The sequence below is a fragment of the Meles meles genome, chromosome 21, assembly GCF_922984935.1.
Source record: "Meles meles chromosome 21, mMelMel3.1 paternal haplotype, whole genome shotgun sequence".
NCBI classification, from domain to species: Eukaryota; Metazoa; Chordata; class Mammalia; order Carnivora; family Mustelidae; genus Meles; species Meles meles.
Window position 1 is genome coordinate 26,877,126 of NC_060086.1, and position 10,916 is coordinate 26,888,041.

Below are 10,916 nucleotides of genomic sequence, written 5' to 3' on the forward strand. Positions count from 1 at the left end.
TGCCCCATCTGTCTGTCCATTTCTCTTTCGATGGGTACCCATCGTCTCTTAATCAGTTTGAAGTTTGGAGGGGCGCCTGGGCGGCCCAGTGGGTGACGTATCCAACTCTTGCCTTTGGCTCAGGTCATGATCTCGGGGTCATGGGATAGAGCTCCACATTGACCCCGTCGCAGCGGGGAGTCTGCTTGGGATTCCCTTTCTCTCTCTCTCCTCTGCCTTTTCCCATGTTCATGCTGCCTCTCTGTAAAGAAATAGATAAAATCTTAAAAGAAACAAACAAACCAAAGAAACCAAGACGTTTGGACACAAACTAACAAAATGGTGGCTTGAATACCCGGGTTCATAGTGGCATTATTCTCCATAGACAAAAGGTGGAAGCACCCCGCGTGTCCATCAGGGGACGAACGGATCCACAGAGGTAGCATACCTCTGTTAGGGAGGATTCTATAGTCTTAAAAAGGAAGGAAATGCTGACCCATGGTACCACATGGATGGACCTTGAGGACGCTACACAAAGTGAAATAAGCCAATTAGCAAAGAGCAAATACTGTCTGATTCCATTCATGAAATGCCTTGAGTAATCTAGGTAAGAGAGATAGAAAGTAGCAAGGTGCTTACTGGGGGCCAGAAGGAGGAGAGAACGAGGCATTGTTTCATGAGGACAAGAGTTTCAGTTTGGGAAGATGGGAAAATTGTGGAGATGTACAGTGTTGATGGCTGCAGAATGATAGTGTCCTTAGTACCATTTAACTGTATGCTGAGAAATGAAACGTGTTGGTATGTGTGTCTTAAAAACTGTTGTCTTGACTCCTAGGTTGATTTTAAAGAACTGGCTGTTGGCTAAAGGAATTAGGAAAAAGCAGGTCTGTTTTCTCCACTCTTGCAAAGGAGCTATTCGTGGATCACATCTGAGGTAATTAAATCTTCTTTGTTCATTGTTAAATTCTTTTTTTTTTTTTTTTTGGACTAATGCTAAGGCTTATTTATCAACACATAGGTGATAACATAATACTTTACACCCTTGGTTTCACTAAAACACAGCTGTGCTCAGAATGGGCACTCCTTGAAGGACGAATAATGAAGGGTTATAAAAGAAAATATAAGTTGTCAATCTGCGCCATCTGTTTCTGCCCCAGGCCCACCTGGCTTACTCCTCTCTTTTCTCACACAGTATCTGGGTGATGGTAGAAAAGGAAAACTGGAAGAAGCCAGAGAGCAGACACCGAATAGGGAAATGAGAGAAAGACCGCTAGGGTTTGATTTATGAGCGAGTCTTAGGGGCTATGGAATGACGAGAACAGAGACAGCCTGGGGAGAGGGGTTTTGAGTTTTGCTGTGCACTAAGGCGGTCTTTTTCCCTTGGCATTTTTAGCAATCGCTGCAGCAGAGCTGTAAATCGCCTTTTGATTAGTATTTCTTTGAATGTCATAAGGAGATTAAGTGAGGCACAAGGTGCCAGGGTCGCCTTTGGGTTCCATTCGCATCCCCAGGACCTGGGAAACTGTCCAGTAGTTGTGACCAGTTGGCGGTATTTGACGGAGGAGTTGCTCCTCTGCGTGGTCATTGGGAGCTCGTCCTTCTCAGCGCCCTCGTTTCTCTTGCGTTCTGCCCAACACCTTGTGAAGGGCCCTTCTGAAGGGATCCACTGAAAGAAGCAAGAGCGGTTCCCTGTGTCGTGGGAATATGACAGCCGTTGTCACTTAATGTCATCCCGATATTCTGGGAACGAGCCGAAGCCAGAGAGGAGAGTGGTAGTGACAGAAAGTATGTGGAGAATAGCTGTACATCACTTCATGTAGTGCGGGGGTCAGCATATTCAGAAACGTGCATTCGGTCTGAAAGCCAGTAACTTAAGTCATTCAAACTCCATCTCTTTGGGGCATATAGCTGCTGGCAGTATTTCGTATAAAGGACTCTGTAGAAGGATGAATTCTGTTTACTGAATTGAAAGTCAAGTAATAACCCTGCCCCCTACTCTTTGTTTCCTGGCCTTCCCAGCCTACGAATTTGGATGCATTACAAAAAGTCCTATGGCAGCGTGATCACTTAAAAAAAAGCTATCCGGGTAATAACACAAACACCGTTAAACTGGAGAAAAACTTATTTGCCTTTGAGGTTTGATCATTCTTGATTTTCTCACTGGTCTGATTGCCTTCCTTGGGAAAAAGGTTCAGAGTTACACCTTTTTGTTCAAGGCTCCAGGTGTTCCTTGGAATCTACCACTCTATTCTGTAAAGGACTCACTCTTGGGGGCGCCTGAGTGGCTCAGTTGGTTAAAGCCTCTGCCTTCGGCTCAGGTCATGATCCCAGGGTCCTGGGATCGAGCCCCGCATCGGGCTTTCTGCTCAGCAGGGAGCCTGCTTCTTCCTCTCTCTCTGTCTGCCTCTCTGCCTAGTTGTGATTTCTCTCTGTCAAATAAATAAAATATTAAAAAAAAAAAAAAGGACTCACTCTTGGATGCTTTTGGTGGGATGTCTTCCACCTCGACCTTCTGAACTTGGCTTTTCGCAGTCAAGCCTGGTGCTGTCCTGGTCCAAGCGAGGGCCTCTTCCATACAGAAAAGATGCAGGGAGCTTGGCTAGGGAGCATCCACGACTGTCTGAAATATAAAACAACACATTCTTAGAATCCCACCTAACTGCTTCAGTCTTTCTTTCCTAATTTTGATGGTCTGCATTGCCTTTTCTGAAGACTTAGCTGAAGTATCCTTTCCCTTAGGGAGCTCTTGTCTGATTTATTTCCAGGCTAGATTATGTTATGGGTCTTTCCCATAGGCTTTTTATAGTGAGAATTTGTTGCAAGTTTGGATTCTCAGGATCTTTGATCTCCCTGTGTTTGGACAATCCCTTCCTTCCTCTCTTCCTCTCTTCCTCCCTTCATGTGTTTGAGTGTTTATTGAGAGCCTACTCTGTTCCTGGCATTGGGGACACAGCCGTGAATAAAGCAGACACGCATCCTTCTTTCTGGAGCTCACATTTGGGTAAGGAGAGATAGATGAGCATATAAATAATGAGATGGTGGGAAGAGCCATGGGGGTGGGGGAATATAGCATAGAAAGGTGATGACATGTGCTAAGGGAAGGAGGCGTTAGAGTTTTAAATAGAGTGGTCTCACTGAGAAGGTGACTTTTGAGCAAAACCGGGAAAGAGGGCTTCCCCTTACTGTAAGCGTTTTGGTGGTGGGAGACAACGTGGGTCTCCAACTGTAGAACCTCACCAGGTGAGATGCTCAGCTTCCGAGTATGCCTTACAGCTAGACTGAGGGTGAGTGATCTAGAATAACTGAATCTTTGGACCCCGGGAAACAAACTGAGGGTTTGGGATCGGAGTTGGGTGGGGAGATGGGGTAACGGGATGATGGGTACTAAGGGGGACATGTGTTGTGATGAGCACTAGGTGGTTGTTTTTTTTCCCCAGTGTTCCAAGATTCATTGTTCTTGCACAACACCCAGTGCTCCATGCAATACGTGCCCTCTTTAATACCCACCACCAGGCCCTCCTAACCCCCTCCCCACCTCCCCTCCAAAACCCTCAAATGGTTTCTCAGAGTCCACAGTTGCTCATGGTTCTTCTCCCCCTCCGATTTCCCCCAGCCCACTTGGGCTGTCCTTCACCCAATGTCCTTTGTTATTGCTTATGCTCCACAAGTAAGTGAAACCATGTGATAATTGACTCTCTCTGCTTGACTTATTTCACTCGGCATAATCTCCTCCAGCCCCGTCCATGTTGATACAAATGTAGGGTGTTCATCCTTTCTGATGGAGGCATAATACTCCATTGTATGTATGGAGCATATCTTCTTTATCCGTTCGTCTGTTGAAGGGCATCTGGGCTCTTTCCACAGTTTGGCGACTGTGGCCATTGCTGCTGTGAGCACTGGGGTACATATGGCCCTTCTTTTCCCTACCTCTGTATCTTTGGGGTAAATACCCAGCAGTGCAATTGCAGGGTCATAGGGAAGCTCTATTATTAGTTTCTTAAGGAATCTCCACACTGTTTTCTACTGTGGGTGCACCAGGTTGCATTCCCACCAACAGTGTACAAGGGTTCCCCTTTCTCTACATCCTCTTCAACACATGTTGTTTACTGTCTTGTCAATTTTGGCCATTCTAACTGGTGTCAGGTGGTATCTCAATGTGGTTTTGATTTGAATCTCCCTGATGGCTAGTGATGATGTACATTTTTTCATGTGTCTGTTAGCCATTTGTATGTCTTCTTTGGAGAAGTATCTGTTGATGTCTTCTGCACATTTTAAAATCTGATTATCTGTTTATTGAGTGTTGAGTTTGAGGAGTTCTTTATACATCTTGGAGATCAGTCTGTTGTCTGTAGTGTCATTTGTGAAGATATTCTCCCATTCCGTGGGTCGCCTCTTTGTCTTTCCATGTTATTATTTTTTAAGATTTTATTTATTTATTTGACAGACAGATATCACAAGTAGGCAGAGAGAAAGGGGGAAGCAGGCTCCTGGCTGAGCAGAGAGCCTGATGCGGGGCTCGATCCCAGGACCCTGAGATCATGACCCGAGCCGAAGGCAGAGGCCCCAACCCACTGAGCCACCAAGGCATCCCGTCTTTCCATGTTTTTAAATTGACCCTGGAAAGAGGGTAAAAGTAGCAACTGGGCAGTGCAGTCCCCTTTTTGGAAACAGTCTGGAGCTGCAGTAGTTATTGTCACTGAAATTTCACTGGTATAATCCGAATCAATAATGCCGGTGTGGACTAATACTCCCTTTGAGGTGAGGCTAGACTGTCCCAAAAGTAACCCAGTGGTTCCCTTAGGTAAAGGGCCAGAAATTATTTGGAATTTTAGTGGGAAGCTCAGCAGGCATTAAGAGATGATCTTTTGGAATGGGGATATCTAATCCAGCACTACATAAATTTAAAATGGTACATTTGTCTGAAATCTCGGTGCTAAGGGAGAATGGCCCCCTTGTTTTGGGGGGGTTGAAGGCTTGCCCCAAAGTAAGTTTCCCTGAAGGCGGGATCCATCCTTGTGGAATTTGGAATGACATTGATTTGCGCAATGAATTCCTTCTTTACATTTAGGACAGAGACCTGGTGGCTCATGTCTCGCATTTCGCAGGGAGAATTTTCCTTGTTGCCTATGTTGAGCTTTAGGATGCCCTGTCTGCCCACAGTTGAAACACTGTCCTTTAAATTTTCCTGTGGTCAGAGCAGCCACTGCTTGAGCTAACAAATCAGCTTTATAGGTCTCTGTCCCCACTCCTTGGCATAGCTTTATATGGTCTGTTAATGTTTCCTTGCCTTTAAAGGGTGCAATCAGTTTTTTACAATCAGCCTTGGCATTTTCATATGCCAGTAGCTGAAGAATTGTATTAGCAGCTTCAAGATTAATTTACCTTTTAATAGCTTCTTGTAATCCTGCAATAAAATCAGTATAGGGTTCTTTAGGACACTGTACCACCTTTTGAAAAGAGCACTTCTCTCCTTGGCATTCTGTTCTCTCCCAGGCTCTCAAACAACAACGTCGAAGCTGCTCAATAGCTTCATCATTCATTAGTACTTGATCTTGCACCAGGCCCATGGCCCAATGCCCGTGAGCTGCTCCATGGAAACAGGAACAGTATTAGCTGTGTTACGGGCAGCTGCTGTTTCTGCATGATCTTTCCCCATGTTAAATTGTAAAAACTCACTTGAGGATGACTGTTTTTGCTAGTAATAACCCATCAATCGGAGTAAGTCGATTGTCTTCTCAGATGCCTTGAATGATTCCCGTTGTATATGGGGAATTAACTCCACAGTTTTGTACTGCCTGTTGTAATTCCTTGAATAACTTGAAGGGAAATGGCTCATGCATGGCCTCATAGATACCATGAGGGTTGTTGGGATCATGTCCTGGAGTGACATGTTCTCTAACAGTAACTGGGAAATTAAAATGTAAGGCATCTAAGTCCCCTGCTCGCTTTGCTTCACTGAGGCCTTTTTGAATGGCTGATGGCATGACTTTTCATCCTTTTCACTAAATGGCGCCTTCTCATAGGAAGGTGGAGCCGATGGTGACGGCGCCACTTGCCCTGGCACAGTAGCAATTCTTCCCTCCTTTTGTTCTGTTACTGGAGTGGGGGGAGGACATTCTTCCTTTATATATTCCTTATGATGACTTTAGTAATCTCCCTCCACGATGGCATGTTCAGGTTCCTCTTTTTTAGTTTCTCGTGAATCTCATTATCGCTATCCGAATCAGGAGTTTATAAAGGCTCCAGGCTCTCTGATCCTGGGAACTCAGACCTAGTGGGGTGATACCTCACACACACACGCACACACCCTGCACACACATATGCACACACAGGCACACGTGCACACACACACACACACACACACACACACACACACACACTGCCCCTTTCAGCTTACTCTTCAAGCAAAGGGAAATGAGGTCATGTGCTCCAGGTAATACCTAAGATGTTTCTGGGTCTAACTCCAGTTAGTTTATTAACTACATTGATCTTCTGACATGGATGGGTAGCAACTCTTTGTTTGAAAAGCACTACTTTAGACAACGGAATCCTGTTTACTCTTTTAAAACTTTGTGGGTCAGCTTTCCTTGGACAATCTGGGCTTGTAGGTAATTTTGTCCCTTAGTGTCTTTCTGTGTTGAGTTGCTGCCTTGAGTCACCAACGGTATGTGCTTTTTTACAGGTGTCTGCTGATGTGGAGACATGGACGCGGTGGGGGGACATGTTCGTACAGCATTAGCACCGACTGCAGTCAAGGCAGCAGTAAGCTTTGTCAGTGGATATGAAGAGAAGATATGATATCTGTCTGCTTCTGTGAGCTCAGAACTGAGCTGGGTGACATCACACACACACACACACACACACACACACACCCTCCTGCTTTGAGCTTACTCATCAAGGAAATGGAAATGAGTTAATACACTTAGAATATCACTTAGGCTGTTTCAGGGTGTAAGTAACAGAAGACCAACTCCATTTGGTTTATTTTTGAGAGAGAGAGTGGGGGAGTGGGGCAGAGGGAGAGAGAATCCTGGAACAGCCCCTTGCTGAGAAGGAGCCTGATGTAGAGCTCAATCCCAGGACCCCGAGCTCATGACCTGAGCCAAAACCAAGAGTTGGCCTCTCAAATGATGAGCCTACCAGGTGCCCCTCCATTTGGTTTAAATGTAAAGACATTTATTAACTCACAAGATACTCATTGAGAGGTAGAGCAGACTCCAGTGCCCACAGTGTCTTGGCATGGCCTTGGGATTTAAGCTCCTTCCACTCCTTCCGTTCTCGTAAAGCTAGTTCCACTTCTAGTTGCTTTAATTGATATATTTCTGAACCCACACTGATGTTTCCTGTAGGTGTGCATTCAGTGACTTCTTAATCCTTGATCACTTTATTTATTTATTTGACAGACAAAGATCACAAGCAGGCAGAGAGGCAGGCAGAGAGAGAGGAAGGGAAGCAGGCTCCCCACTGAGCAGAGAGCCCGATGAGGGGCTAGATCCCAGGACCCCGGTATCATGACCTGAGCCGAAGGCAGAGGCTTAACCCACTGAGCCACCCAGGCACCCTAAACTTCTTCCTCTTCTTAATAATAAATCATGGTTTTTTACTTCCATTCTCTCTAGTAAGAGGCCGACTTATCACTTCAGCATCATCACGATGTTCTGTTGGAATGTGTAGGCTTTTGTCAGGCAATTGGGATTTCATCTGTTCTGTCATATCTTGCAAATTCTGAATCTGCTTGTCTTTCGCTGCAAGGAGCTGAGCGTGTTTAGTGTTCATCTGCTCCTGCCGGTGTTGAAGACGGTCCACTTTCTCCTTCTGCTCCTGTAAAGACTGAAGCAGTGCTACCTTCCCCTGCTGCTGGTTGTCAATGATCTGTTGCTCTTTTATTTCCCCCCAAGGTCCTCTTTTAACTCCTTGAGTTGAAAGACCTCACACTCTAGTTCTACAGTCTCATCTAGGATTTTAGGTCAACCACAGGGACAGTGTGACTGTTGTTTCAGGCTCTCCAGGTCTTTGTTCATAGGAGGATTTTTGTCAGGGAACCAGGCTTTCATCTGTTCTATTGTATCTTGCAAATTCTGAATCTGCTTGTCTTTTACTGAAGGGAGCTGAGCATGCTTAACATTCATCTCCTGTCGGTAGGAAGATGGTCTACTTTCTGCTTCTGCTCCTGTAAAGATTGCAGCAGTCCTACCTTCCCCTGCTGCTGGTTGTCAGTGATCTTCGGTTGTCCTTTTCCTTCCTCCTTGAGGTCCTCTTCTTTAAAATTTTACTTATTTGACAAAGAGAGAGAGAGAATAAGCAGGGGGAGTAGCAGGCAGAGAGAGAGGGAGAAGCAGGCTCCTTGCTGAGCAGGGACCCTGACACGGGGCTTGATCCCAGAACCCTGGGATCGCAACCTGAACCAATGGCGTTGCTTAACCTACTGAGCCACCGAGGCACCCCAAGATCATGTTTTAACTCCTTGAGTTGAAATACCTCATACTCAAGTTCGACAATCTCGTCTAGGATTTTAGGGTCAACTACGGGGACAGTGAGACTCTGTTGTCTTAGCCACTCCAGGTCTGCATTCACATGGGGATTTTTGTCTGTCCTGGATGGGGGATACATGTCTTTGTCCTGCATGGATGGCTGTAAAATGTCATGGCTTCTTAAGATTCCCGTCGACTTACCCAATTCCTCCTGAAGCTCTGGCCTTTCTCTAAGCTCTTCAATGTACACGTCTTGCTCTCTGACACATTGTGTCAATTGCTTCTGCTCCTCTAAAGCAGAGGACAGCAGTTTCTTCATTTCTTGATGGCCGGCGTCCGTTGCTCCATCCTCTTTTGGAGGTGTAGTATTTCCAGGTCTTTCTCTTGACCAAGTTGAATGAAATGTGCATGCTCTACCGGTGACCATTCTTTGAGACTTTGCCCAGACTTGTTTGTCTCTTCCAACAGCTTCTTTTTAGCCCCACACAATTTTGCTAGTAACTCTCCTTTCCCTATTTTTAAAGCCTTCACAGCGATCTTGTTTTCCAGAGAATCCTCGTTGTTCCACAGAATAGATTCTTCCAGCTGATGTCTTATATCTTGGAGCTCCAAAAGCAACTTTTGGTGTTTTGCTCTGCGATCAGAAGCAACATTGTTTCAACTCTCATTCAGCTGCTGCATCTCTGCAAGTTGTTGCTTCAACCTTCTGAGCTCAGTTTCCGTTCTTGAAGGAAGTCATCTTTCACGTTCCCAGCACAGTCTCGATCTTGCAGGTCTTCCATCTGTTTTTGATACTCGGTTAGTTGCTTGCAGTGCCTCTCATCAACGACTGCCAGTTTCCCCTGTTGGGCAATCTGCAATGGCGCCACGCCAAGCTGATTGTCATCCATCCCCCTCATCCAGTGCTGTTCATCCCTGGTGCTCTTCAGTTTCCAGACTGGATTTGAGTCTAACCTCTTCGGTCGCTGGCATGAAGACTGGGACGAGTTCTTCTAGTATGTCACTTCTGCCTCCAGTGTTCGGATCTCATCTGGAGAGTCTGTCGATGTCTCGCTCTGCCCAGTTGACATCAGCAAAGTCCACGTCATTGCCATGGAAAGTTCCTTTCCTCAGCACATCTCTGGTGAAATTGAAGGTGTGGCCCAGGAAAGAAGGCTCACTGCCATCCACTCCCCCAGCAAATGGCCTAGGCCAAAGCCCTGGCCACCAACCCAGACAGAAATCTTTGCAGGTCATAAAACTGACCTGGTCCACTGTGGAAGAGCATCTAACTTTTTCTTGTAGGAGCTTCAGGCCATTTGGTCCTTGTTCTGCCATGAACTGGATCCGTCTCCTTTCCTGTGAGCATAGTTATACCTGTTCTTACTTGTTAACAGAGCGGGTGAGGCATCAAATCAGGGAATCGCTACAAAAGGCCTTTGTGTCATATCACTATCACCCAGCCTTGCACATCTCTAAACTGTACGGAAGACACTGTCACGATGACGATAAAATCTTCATGATCGTCAATACGGCAGACACAGGGTAACTAGGGCTCACGATCCCACTGGCAGGGTCTTCCACACATGCAGAGGACACGTCTACAAGGGTTTTTTGTTTTTGTTTTTATTTCTGTTTTGTCAGAACCCCTGTTTGTAACAGCAAAGGATGAGAAGCCAGGCACCCATCCATCCTTCACCAGGGCCCTGGTGACATCAAGTACGTGGCTGACAGTGGCAGCAGGCGCAGCTGCTGGGGACAGGGGCATGACACAGGCAGTCAGTGCATTCCCTCTGAACATATTTTTAACATTTTGAACCAGGCAGGCACCTTCACAAATGAAACAATTCGGGAAGGAAGAGGGTGAATGTTCATTTACCTTTAATCTCCAGAAGGTGGTCTCCATCCCAGCCCTAAATTTAGAACGTTATGATGACATTCTGTCTTTGGTAGAAATGCCTTTATCAGTTAGTTACCTGACAGAACGGACTTGAGGAAAATATTCTGAGAGACACACACAGAGACAAGCTATCGCTCAGTGAAGCCGGAAAGCATCCCTGCAGAACCCACCCCAGGAGAAGAGCAAATGCGGATTCTGCTGCTCTTCTTTGGGGTCAGCGATTGATGTGTGGACTCATGGGAGAAATAGGGATTTTTACATTCTCTTCCCTTTTTTTTCCTTTTCTTTCTTTTGAATTTAAAGCTGTTGCAACCAAAGTAAATAGAATCTATTTAATGATTTAATGGTAGAATTAATGATTTTACAAATGAAACACCCTGTGGAGCACCTGGGTTGCTCAGTCAGTGAAGCTCTGCCTTTGGCTCAGGTCAGGAACTCAGGGACCTGCATTGGGCTCCCTGCTCAGCTGGGAGCCTGTTTTTCCCTCTCCCTCTGCCCCTCCCACTCATGCTCTCCCTCAGAATAAATAAATAAAATCTTTAAAGTGTCCCATGATTGGTACATAGGAAAGACAAGTATTTTACATC

The 10,916-nt window shown here is 45.8% G+C and overlaps 1 long non-coding RNA gene across 1 annotated transcript; it reads right to left on the bottom strand.

The window, feature by feature from the left end:
* Window positions 1-310: 310 nt before the first annotated feature.
* LOC123933822 lies at window positions 311-10,566 on the bottom strand. The gene is made up of 3 exons (XR_006816686.1): window positions 9,696-10,566; window positions 2,452-2,599; window positions 311-1,915 (listed from the first exon to the last, which is right to left on the bottom strand). It is a non-coding gene; the product is annotated as an uncharacterized LOC123933822 (long non-coding RNA).
* Window positions 10,567-10,916: the final 350 nt, after the last annotated feature.